Source organism: Dama dama, chromosome 20 (genome assembly GCF_033118175.1).
Source record: "Dama dama isolate Ldn47 chromosome 20, ASM3311817v1, whole genome shotgun sequence".
Classification (NCBI taxonomy): domain Eukaryota; kingdom Metazoa; phylum Chordata; class Mammalia; order Artiodactyla; family Cervidae; genus Dama; species Dama dama.
Genome location: NC_083700.1, coordinates 23166889 through 23179417, shown reverse-complemented (window position 1 = coordinate 23179417; position 12529 = coordinate 23166889). Strand labels below are relative to the sequence as shown.

At 42.4% G+C, this 12529-nt stretch overlaps 1 protein-coding gene across 2 annotated transcripts in view; it reads left to right on the top strand.

Annotated features, from left to right (window-relative positions):
* Positions 1-1575: 1575 nt before the first annotated feature.
* LOC133040822 (uncharacterized) overlaps positions 1576-12529 on the top strand; it is a 79567-nt gene continuing 68613 nt past the window's right edge. Inside the window, exon 1 of one of the 2 annotated variants that reach the window (XM_061121004.1) lies at positions 1576-1756. The gene's annotated coding sequence lies outside the window, so the exon portion shown is untranslated. The remainder of the gene's footprint in view (positions 1757-12529) is intronic. The other variant, XM_061121008.1, reaches the window with a different exon arrangement.

The following is a 12529-nucleotide window of genomic DNA, read 5'->3' as shown; positions in this document are numbered from 1 at the left end:
CTTATTGCACCCCAGCAAAGGAATGAGTGATGTGTTTTCACATAATTTGCATGTTGTAGAGGAGGAGTCAGAGGACTAGAGTATAAGCGACCTTTCTGCAAAACCACAGATCTGGCAGCTCCAGTTAGGAGCTGAGCTCCCATTCAGATCCTGCCTGTAGAAGGGTAACCATCCCAGCTCTAGCAAAGAAGACCTTATCAGGTTCATAACTCCACAAGAGGCTAAAAATACGAATGTCACATAATCATCCTGTCCTTCTTGATCTCAACTGGCTCTCCTGATTTCATGCCATCTGCAAATTTGCACATCCTTTGTGCTTCTTTTTGCTCACATTTTATGCCTTCTTTTGCCATCTCATTTACTCGGCATGTTTCAATCTCTGGGTTTCCATTTTTCTTCTTCCTTTCTCATGCACTGTTTTTTTTTTTCTCCCTCCTCTCTTTCTCTTCCCTCCTTTACACCCCCACCTTCCTCCTCCCTCCACACCAATCAAATTCCTGCTTGCTTCTTGCCATATTCATTATTCTACCTCATTCCCCCTTCATTCCTCGAAAACAGCTCACAGAGACTCACCCTTCCCCCCTCCAACTCGCAATGCCCACCCTCCATAAATTCCAGCAGCCTGGCAATCAGTAACTTTCGCATCACACTTCACAGCTCTCAGAGTTTACACTACTTGTTACTATTCTCCTTGCTACTGCTCTCTAGGGTTTCTGCAAAAAAAAAAAAAAAAATCCACTTAAAAATATCTTAGGTACAAGTTGAACCCACAGTTAAGTTTACTCGCACATTTACACATTTCCTGGTTTTATTTTAACTAGTGGTTCAGGTTTAGGCTCCATTATGCAGTGAAGAAAGACTAGCTCCATAGGGAACACTTTTTTTTTTTTCCTACTATGAAGAAGAAAACCATCTAAACATTTCAACAGAAACCCCAGCCCTGGGTCCACCCACTCTTATCTCCCCACTCCCCCAAGCTGCAGCTGATGGGCCGTGGCTTGTTCCTTTGTGGAGTCATTGATTTCACTGTTTCTGGAGCTCAGACTGCCTCCCAGTGTGTGTCTGTGTGCACACGTGTGTGGCCACTGCTGTTTTTGCAGGGGGCTCACCTCTCTTCTGCCATTTTACCAGGACACAGGAGGCGGCTCTCCGTCTCTCTCTCTTTCTCTCCCTGCCCCCAACTCAGCCTAGGCTTTTTCCTGTCTCTTAACTCCACCAGTGCAGCAGCAACTAGCTGAGCTGCTTGCGTGAGAGAGCGAGAGAGACAGAGTGTGTGTGTGTGTGTGTGTGTGTGTGTGTGTGTGTCTGCCTGCGCAGCTAGGCCAAGCCTGCGAGCCTGCCTGTCACTGGAGAGTTTTAGTTTGCATTCAGAAGAAAGGAGGAGGGGAGGCAAGGAGGGGGGAGGAAAAGGTGGAGGGGGGAGGAGTGGGGGGGCACTGAGAAGGGAGGGAGAATGTCTTGTTTGTGGCTTGTCAGCAATTGCTTGAGACAAGCTTCCATGTGTGAAAGCTACTTGGCATGAATGCCTGGGCCGTACCAAGTGTCACCGCAGCAAGAGGGGGAGTCAGAAGAAAAACAGATCAGACCAGAGCAGACAATAGGCCCCTAAAGTGTTCCCCCTAAGTTGCTTTGATGTTGTCCTAGTGTCTTGATACCAGGAGGCCAGGGATTGCAGGAAAAGGGTCTTTTTTGTCTTCATTCACTTTCCCCCCTCAGTTTCTGAAATGATTCTCCAGAATTTCTCCTCATAAAAAAGGTAAGAGCCCTAACAATTCCTTCTTCTGTGGCAGGCTGGTTCGCCCGTGCCTGGAAGTGGGGGTCTCATTCCTGCGCTGCTCAGGAGGAGCGCTGGGAGCCTGCGATTGGAGCTCTAGCCTTGCCCCTGGAAGTCTTTGCAGGCGCTCCGGGCTGGGGATGGCCCCCTCTTTCTAGGGAACCCCAGTAACACGATCTGCGCCTCTGGGTTGATGGGGGAGAAGGGGTGGATGGAGAGGAATGGGAGGAGGGTGTGAGGTTGGAGGGCGTGAGGGGGGAAAAAAGAGAGAGCAGCCTGAAAGAGAGGCAGAGAAGGGCAGAGCCCTCGTTCAGAGCAGCCCCAGCCAGGAGCCCAAGGAGGGCCTCCTTGCAAGCTTGCGCTGTGCATTCTCAGGCTGAGCAGGGGCCGGCGGGGGCTCCGCCGAGTGCCTGCAGAGATTACACGAGCTTTGTGTGTGTGCGACTGTGCCTGTGTGCGTGTGCGTGTGTGTGCACTTCCCACACCCTGCCCTGGCGTGCCTCGTCGTGAAGGGGAGGTACCCCCATCCTTACCACCCCAGCCCAGACTCTCCGGGAGGAAGAGCGGCATGGCAGGCAAGCAGGGAGGCTGAGAGAACTCTGTCGCAAGACGATCCAGAAACTTTTCCCGTCTCAGGGATCTCTCTGGTGGTAGAGACCGTGAAGGAGTTGTGGGCGGCCCCATGCCTCAGTTTCCCCAGCTGTAAAATCCAGAGAGCCGCCTGGGGATGCTGCCCGCCTCTCTGGGATCCGATAAAAACGGAACAGATACCCTTCTGTCTCAAACGCGTTGACAAATCTTCGAGCTAGCAATGCTGTGGCATCACAAAGTAGAAGTGTTATCATTGTTCTCGATCGTCATCATCATGATAATAAAACCATCATTAAGACACCCTGAGACAAATAGACCGGGGAACACAGATCAAGTGTCTGAGCATTTCTAAGGAAACAAAAAGCCTTTTTCCACCTGTTGGCTTCTGTCCTTTTCTCTTGTGTCTTTTCCTTAGATTTATTGGCCGATTTGTACAGAGAATGGGGTGGGAGGGGTTGGGTTTTCCCCTTTTCTCCTCCCTGGTACATATTTTTTTTTTAAAAAGAAGGTCAATGTAAGATGCTTGAGAGAGAAAATGTGTCTCCCGTTATAGGAGTTTTTTCAAGACCTTGTGTTTTCTGGCTCTAGCAGGGCATGCAGACACATCTGTAAACTCTACCTTGGAGGTTTAAGATTTTTATTGTGGCTTCTAGAGATTAAATGAGATTTATTTACAAATGCTGTTTATCAGAGAGTGAATATCTTCCTGTGTGTGTGTGAGGGTAAGAATGTGAAGGTTGTTTGCTCACTGGTGTTTTTGTGGATAAAACCTTTGCTTTTTAAAGTGACATCTTGAGAGATGGGACTAGAGGACTAAAATCAATGCCTAATATTAATTTAAAAATTTTTTAAGGAAAAAATATGTCTGCTTATTTTCTCAAATTATGGGTTTCCTTTCTTCTGTTCTTACACAGTGATTGTTTCAAGGCTCTCAATTGTTGCTCTCTCTGAATTCTCTGGGGGAATTTCTCTTTCTTACCTAATTCTAGGTTTTCTGTGACTCTCCTACTTGTCCATAAAAAAAAAATCTGTAAAAGTCTGAGAGGCTGTGCTTCCTTCCATTCTAACTGCAAATGTTTATCAGACCGACTCCCTGTGATAGCTAGAGATTGAAGCTCTGGTTGAGATTATTTATGTTCTTCCCATTGAGGCCTAGAGAACCTGACTTCTGGGTTTGGAAAAGGATGAAGAGAAGGTATTAACTGGCTTGAATCTGGCAAGAAGTCACCCCCCACCCCAATAACATTTCATTGAACCAGAACTGAACTTCATATTTTAGAAATTGTTTTCAACTTTGTAAGCAGAAGGTCTTACCATGGTTTGTCTCTGGCAAGATTTCAAGGTCCAGAAATCTTCCTAAAAGGTTAGAATTTCAGAACTGCAAGGGAAAAGAATGATTATTCCTCAAGTTTTAAATGAGGACACAAAAGCCCAGAGAAGATCATCAGTGATCTGAAGGGGCTCAATACAAGTGTGGTTGCATCTGAATCATACCCTGGGGTTCAGAGTGCCCTGCAGGTCAGTTGTTATGCCAGCCATCCTTTCCTGGCCTCCACATTTGATTTTGTCTGCCCTAGCATTGAGCCAGCCAAAGATGGGCACCTTTTGGAGTTTTGCCTGCTGTACTGAGTTATGGCAGCACACTCAGCCCTGCTCATGGCACAGACGTGGCAAATATGCGTCACAACATGAATTTGCATGAATTCATATGTGTATTCATTTGTTTATTCAACTAATATTCAGGGGCACTTGCTATGTGCTGAGCATCTTGCTGAAAACTGAGGATGTGGGAAAGAACAAGGCAGATGCACCTACACTTCTCTCAAAAAACTTGCAGTCTTATTGGTGTAATCAACATGAACCACACAAAGTAGTAATTATAATATTGATAATATACATTGAACGGCTTGCAGATGCTCTAATGCAGGGCATAAAGTTGTATAAGTCATTGACCTGAAGTTTGTAATTAAACATAAACTAACTCTCTTTTTGGCTTTGTGGCTAGGTTATTACCCCTGGCCAACTTCCATTCCCTGGTAGCATTTCTACTCACATAGAGTCCAGTGTTTGTAAAGACAGCAGAAAATTCCCTCTTTCTCATTCCCTCCACCCTCCTCCACACAATACAAAAGAGTCACAAATATGTCTGCTAACCCTTTACACATGTACTATTAAATAACTTCATACTTATTGTGAGCCAGCCTATTTAACAGTCATTATCTGGGTGATTCGTATTAGCTATAGCCTCTGTGCGCAGTTAAACCAAATAGGCATTGGAGGGGACATGTGTTTAGGGAGACTCTTGTCTCATTGCACTTGTTCCACAGTTCTTCCAGTTGATAACTAAACACTTAGCTGCAGGACACGCCACCATTATCACTGTCATCTTAGAATTCCAAAGACATTTGTGTACAAAATGACTTTTCCCATTCCTACCAACAAGCATACATATCTAAAAAGAGGGCGGGGGGAGGGGGGATTAAAGCCTCTTCAATGGGTCCACTTTTGGCTGGTTTGTTAAAATCTCACTGGTTTTATGAAGTCAAAGGTAGGAGAATTCCCCCCACCCCCACGTTTATGGTCTTGTTTGGAGAGAATATTTTGTTGAAATGCCAGTCATTTCCTTGGAGGCAGATCTGTTAATGCTTATACCACCATTTTCTACATTGTGTCTTTTTCTGGTACTCACAGGTGTTAAGTCTTCAATGTTGTCAATCCATCCTTTTTTAGATTAATTTAGTAGTTTAAAAGGAAGACAGATATGCCCACCCACACATAAATCATAGGTTTGGTGCCTATCCTCTGGGAACCCACACAGGTTCTATGGTCAAGCCATGTGAATAAGAGGCATTTCTATGTACCCATTGTTGCTAGGCAGTGAGGTAGTCGACACACGTTGTAGTAACTACCCTCTCCAGAGCTTTGGTAGTCGGCTGCATTTGGCACCTGTGGCCATTGCCTTCTGTGAGCTGTATGACTTCATTTGCAAGTCTTTGATCACTTCTGAGACACTCCCCCCCCAACTCCGTGTTACTCACTGGGGAGCTGCCTCTGGGGGAGGCAGGCTGAGTTGCCTCCGAAGAGTAATCCAAAGAGAGGAGTAATCTGAGTGGGGAGTTAACAGTGAATAAAACAAGAATCTGGTTGGGGAAAACATTTAACAGAGCTAGGGAGCCAGACAACAGTGATCCTGGTCATCCTTAACTCTAGAGAAACAAGAATGAAGATTGTGATGATATTTTAAAAAGGTACAGTGGTTGGATACTTGCATAAATAAAAGTGCTAGAGCCTCTAGTCCTGATGAAAGAAAAGAAAGTGAAGTCGTTCAGTCATATCCGACTCTTTGCGACCCCATGGACAGTAGCCTGCACCAGGCTCCTCCATCCATGGGATTTTCTAGGGAAGAGCACTGGAGTGGGGTGCCATTTCCTTCTCCAGGGAATCTTCCTGACCCAGGGATCGAACCCAGGTCTCCCACATTGTAGACAGACGCTTTATCATCTGAGCCACCCGGGAAGACTTGCTGAAGGTAAAACCAATACAACATGCAAGACATTCCTCAAAAGCCTTAGATACAAATACTGCTTTTGCATGTAGTTTTATTGAAGGGAATTTTGTGTCCTCCCAACACCCAAGAGACATACATATAAGATGTAAAATGGAAATTTTCCTCATTTCTTTTAAGTCTTGACATTTTGATGCAGTTTAAAATGATATCTGCTTAGTCCTGTCTTGTAATTTTTTTTTTCTATTTTTGATCACACCATGTGGCATTTGGTATCTTAGTTCCCCACCAGGCGTCGAACCTGTGCCTGCTGCAGTGGAAGCATGGTGTCTTAATCACTAGACCACCAGGGAAGTCCCAGACTTCTCTTTTATTAATAATATTGTTTAGTTAAGTACTCTTGTTGTCCTTATGTTATATTTGAGTAAGGTTATGTAGCTCACCTAAAGACGCACAAGAAAATAAGGGGCAAGATGGCCATCTGATTAAATCTCCCCGTTAGACTAAATCTCTTCAAGAGTTGAGAAGCAAAGAAGTGAGGCAGTCACCATGCTATTCAGGTCAAAGGTACTGTGTTGACCGGATATTAAGATAGCTGCCTTAGTTTTTTAAATATATTTATTTAATTTTTGACTGTGTTGAGTCTTGGTTGTATCATGAGGGCTCTCTTGTTGAGGTACAGGGACTCAGTTTCCCCATGGTAAGTGGGATCTTAGTTCCCCAACCAGGGATTGAATCCACATCCCCTGCATTGAAAGACAGATTTTTAACCACTGGACCAGCAGGAAAGATCCTGATTGCCTTAGTTTTGGCCCCTTTTTAAAAGACTAAGATTTAGAATGTTGATCGAAAGAGAGGAATTCCCCAATTCTAATTTAATAATTGGGCTTCCCTGGTGGCTCAGATGGTAAAGAAACAACCTGCAATGCAGGAGACCTGGGAACGATCCCTGGGTTGGGAAGATCCCTTGGAGGAGGGCATGGCAACCCACTCTAGTACTCTTGCCTGGAGAATCCCCATGGACAGAGGAGCTTGGCAGGCTTCAGTCCACGGGGTCGTAAAGAGTTGGACACAACTGAGCGACTAAGCACACAATTTAATAATTACTTTTTTTTTTTTACAAAGTACATTGGACCAGTTTCTGGTGTTGGTTTTGCCAATCTATTTCTCTGGACCTCTTATAGAATGAAGTTCTGTGCAGTACTAAATCACTTCAGTCATGTCTGACTTTTAGCCACCCCCTGGAAAACCCCTGTAGAATGAAGGGGTTGGACTAAATCCTCTCTAAATTCCCTTTCAGCTCTGTTATTCAGTATTTCTGACTCTGTGAATAGGATCTTCCATGAGTCTGGTTTTTTAGTCACCTTACACAAGGCCCAATTCAAGAATTATGTTTACCAAAAGGGGAAATGTGAATTTTGTGGGTGTATGAGATTTATTCCTGTACATCCAAACTATGTTGACATTTTGAAGTGGAAAGCACAATAAGGAAAAGTAGGGTTTTAACTTATGAATTTCAAGAGAATTTGCCAGTCAGCATGCAGACTCATGTGGAAGGAGACGTAAGAACCATTTTCAAAAGAGATGCATTTTGACTATGTCTTTCTGTATAATAAGTATGAATTTAAAATGGCTGGACACTGGGTACATCTCCTAGCTTCACCATTCTCATGCTTTTTCATAGAAATTGTGCTATTCCTTTCTGCATTATGTTTACATGTTGTTTTGAGGATGCAAGGGACCAATTTAAGCAATTACAGTGTTTATGATACATGCTGTGTGTTTAATGTTATGCTTTGGGGGATGACAGGACTGTTGATGATCTTTATGATATGCAACTCCTGACGGATATTGCTGAAGACTTGCTGATGTGATGACAAATACATAAATAAATGTATGTGTGCATATATATATATATATATATGTATGTATATATATGATATGTTTAGAATGTGAGTAATAAATTGCTTCTAAAGTGAGCCCAAGAGTGGGACAAAAAACGAGAGTAAATGGCATTTTTATTAATCATGTTTTCTATGAGTAATTCCATGCACTGTTCTTTTGAAATTGGTTAAAGGTTTGGAAAGATATAATTGGAAAATTTCACATAACAGCTTTTAATGCAATTTTTAGAACCCCAGAGTAAGTTCTTCTGCCATATTTTAGAAATATCATCTTGGCTTGTTGCAAGAGTGACCAGTTCAAGGCTGCTTTGACAATTAGTAAATCACTGACTCTCTTTGAATTGGTCTTATTTTCTATCTGAAAAAAAAAATAGTGTATAAGATATAATTACTTTATAATTGGAGAAGAGAGTTTTGAAAACAACATATAGTAATTTTTTCACTTATATTGTTCTTTTATTTTTGGTTGCTTAAAATTTCTAATTTGGGGTATTTTGCTTAATCTTACATGTCAACCCTTAGAAGTAGATATATAAGAGAAAGGCATTATTGACTTTAAAGATGGAAAAACAGAAATAGGTTTGTGGAATAGTATAATGGCATGCCTTTTAGAATATAAGAATATACTCTGTAGAAATACGTGAAATGTTTGATTATTGGTAAGTGTTAAACTATTATGGGAAATAATATTCTACATATTATTGTGGTCAACTAATTTTTAATAATATAAATGATTATCAAAAGTATTTTTATGCTATTCACTTGAAGATTCAAAATGCCTCTAATGTAAAGTTTTGGAAAACTTTAGTGATTTCCATGAAATCCAGAATCACTGTTTTTCTTGAAAAATAAATGCACCAATTCAAAATTAACAATAATGTAATGACAGTTGAAAGAAGCCAAGCCATCATTTGCTCAGAAGAGAAACTTGTGAATCTTGAGGTAGCTTTATCTTGCCTAACACTAGATCTATTGGACTGTCTATTATCCTTGGGGCTTGTGTAGTTAGTACATGTTTGAGGAGGAAAACTTTGCAGAGGGTCTGTGGACAAGGGACTTTTTGAATGTAGGTCCAAGACACACTAACCCTAAGGATGCCTGGAGTGGTGAATTATTGTATAGAAATCCATGAAATACTGGGCTGTTTAAGACAACCATACTCTAAAGAATGCAGAATTTTAGTTCTTGTACCAGTTCCCAGGTCTTCTGCCTTGTCTTTTCCAAGCCAACTGCCGCTGCTCCTTCAAGATCATCCTGGCCATTTCTTCTGGAAAGTTCCTTAGTGTCTGAGGAACACAGCACCCTACCTCCTTTCCTGGGCTGGTCATGTACTTATGTGGCCCTCCTCACACTGCACTGGAATGATCTGGCTTCTACTCTGGGCTGTGGTTCCCATCAGGGACTGGGGCAGTCTTTGGTTTTTGTACCCCTAATGCCTAACTTAGGGTGAAACAGCAGATGATCCGTAAATGTTGTTGAATGGATAAACGTTTTTACTGTATACAGAAAGAATGACAGGTAAAAAGCTTAGATTGTATAATCTTATGTCTCAAGTTTAAAATACAGGAAATTTCTTATATTAGAGTATTCACTCTTCTTCTTGTTTGCAAGTAAATTACACATTCATAATGAAGTATTTTTCTACCCTTGAACGTTCCTATTTCTTATGTCCAGTTTTTCTCCCCTAAAGCTTTTTTGTCATGTTTCCGACCCCTGAACCTTGTGCTTACCTTACTTAAGAGTTTATTTTTTATATCAAAGAATGTGTGCTCAGTCACTTCAGTCGTGCGACGCTATGGACTGTAGCCTGACAGTCTCCTCTGTCCTTGGGATTCTCCAGGCAAGAATACTAGAGTGGGATATCCTGCCTTTCTCCAGGGGATCTTCCCAACTCAGGGATCGAACCTGCGTCTCCTGCATTGCAGGTGGATTCTTTACCCACTGAGCCACCTGGGAAGCCCTTATGTCAAAGAATCCCTTATGACAAATGAGTTGGTGAAGTTTGTCTTGATAGTAGTAGCTGAAGAGAAGCTTATTCTGCCTCAGTACACGGAAAATAGAGAGATATTTGGGGAAGTCAGGACAATCAGAGGATAGTGAGGTAAATGACTGTCTTCCAGGAAACTGTAGTTGTGACCCATCTGAAACAAAGAAGGGGAATAGTACAATCTTAACTTTTCTAAAAAGGTTTTTAAGTGCTGAACCCTCTAACAAAGTCATACTGGTTGCAAAGAACTGGACCACTGAAATTTCCTCGAGAAAAGGGATTTTCATTGTGAGGATGCTCACAGGTGGAACCTGGAATTAGAACTGGAAATCCCTGAGCTACTGAAGAAACTCTAGGCACCACCTTCTGTCTTCCATCAGTCCTATCCTCTCAGGGTGTGTTTGCTTTCCTTAAGCTCCGTTTGTTGCCTTCCTTGAGCTCCTTTTGCTGCCTGCTGGTTTGGTCTTCTAACGTTATTCTGAATAATCACTCTCAATCTCATAGCTTTTGTTTACACCCAATTGTTGCTTCTTTAACTTGCCAAGGACCCCCCATGTCGAGAACCCTACACCCTTTCTCCCTTACTTCCTTCATGGCTTCTTCCCCAGGGCTTCTGTCCTTATATTCTTTCATTTGTAGTGTTCCCTGTGAATTGCTTCATTCTCTCAGAATTCCCTAATTTAGATTCCCAAGAAAGAATCCACCTGAGCCTTTCGTTGCCCTGTCTTATAGGACTCTAGCCAGTTTAGGATTGGAGTTGCCCACAGATCAGGAGTGCACCTTTAGTTCAGGATGCTGTGGCAGAGGGTAGTGGGTAGAAACAGGTGGGCTGTCAGTCAGTATAAAACTGGATTGCCTTTTAGTAGGAATTAAGGAATGCTCAAACTACCGCACAATTGCACTCATCTCACACGCTAGTAAAGTAATGCTCAAAATTCTCCAAGCCAGGCTTCAGCAATACGTGAACCGTGAACTTCCAGATGTTCAAGCTGGTTTTAGAAAAGGCAGAGGAACCAGAGATCAAATTGCCAATATCCGCTGGATCATCGAAAAAGCAAGAGAGTTCCAGAAAAACATCTATTTCTGCTTTATTGACTATGCCAAAGCCTTCGACTGTGTGGATCACAATAAACTGTGGAAGATTCTGAAAGAGATGGGAATACCAGACCACCTGACCTGCCTCTTGAGAAACCTGTATGCAGGTCAGGAAGCAACAGTTAGAACTGGACATGGAACAACAGACTGGTTCCAAATAGGAAAAGGAGTACGTCAAGGCTGTATATTGTCACCCTGGTTATTTAACTTCTATGCAGAGTACATCATGAGAAATGCTGGGCTGGATGAAGCACAAGCTGGAATCCCTGTAGAAATATCAATAACCTCAGATATGAGATGACACCACCCTTATGGCAGAAAGTGAAGAGGAACTAAAAAGCCTCTTGATGAAAGTGAAGGAGGAGAGTGAAAAAGTTGGCTTAAAGCTCAACATTCAGAAAACTAAGATCATTGCATCTAGTCCCATCACTTCATGGCAAATAGATGGGGAAACAGTGGAAGCAGTGTCAGACTTTATTGTTTTGGGCTCCAAAATCACTGCAGATGATGATTGCAGCCATGAAATTAAAAGATGCTTACTCCTTGGAAGGAAAGTTATGACCAACCTAGATAGCATATTAAAAAGCAGAGATGTTGCTTTGCCAACAAAAGTCTGTCTAGTCAAGGTTATGGTTTTTCCAGTGGTCATATATGGATGTGAAAGTTAGACTGTGAGGAAAGCTGAGTGCCGAAAAATTGATGCTTTTGTGCTATGGTGTTGGAGAAGACTCTTGAGAGTCCCTTGGACTGCAGGGAGATCCAACCAGTCCATCCTAAAACAGATCAGTCCTGGGTGTTCATTGGAAGGACTGATGCTGAAGCTGAAACTCCAATACTTTGGCCACCTCATGAGAAGAGTTGATTCATTGGAAAACACCCTGATGCTGGGAGGGATTGGGGGCAGGAGGAGAAGGGGACGACAGAGGATGAGATGGCTGGATGGCATCACCGACTCAATGGGCATGAGTTTGAGTAAACTCTGGGAGTTGGTGATGGACAGGGAGGCCTGGCATACTGCGATTCATGGGGTCGCAAAGAGTCGGACACGACTGAGTGACTGAACTGAACTGAACTGAAGGAAGGGCCATCTTCCCTTCCATATAGCTCACAACAAATGTACTTGACATATCTATTATGAGGCCATTAGGGAAGTCTGAGAAATTAAGGATAACCAGATTATTAAAAATTAAAATGTTTCATGGATGACGATTAGTATAACTGAGATAAGAAGATGGTGGGAACAAATAGCAACTTTATAACCAGGAAAGAAATTGGGAGAGTGAAGTGTATTAGAGTTAGTTCTTAGATGAGTGGCACCATTTCATACATTTATTAAAGAATGAATGTAGATAAATAGTGAAAGTGAGACTATATTGACATGAATCCCAGAGGCTAGTTTAAAAAGCAAGCATAAGCCTGGAATTGAGGCCCAGAATGAGAATAAATAGGAATACTAAGCTTTTTAGGGAGTTTCTGCCTATCCTTTCTTCCTGTATTTTATACCTCTTCTTCTCTGTTCTGTACTTGATCCCTCTTAACTTTAGCTTCTGGAACCATCTGTCATGAATTAGTGATGTGACCTTGGGCTGGTTATTTATTGTCTCTCAAACTCAATTTATTCATCTGTAAAATAGGGCTAATGATTATTATTTCAATAGCTTATTATATGAATT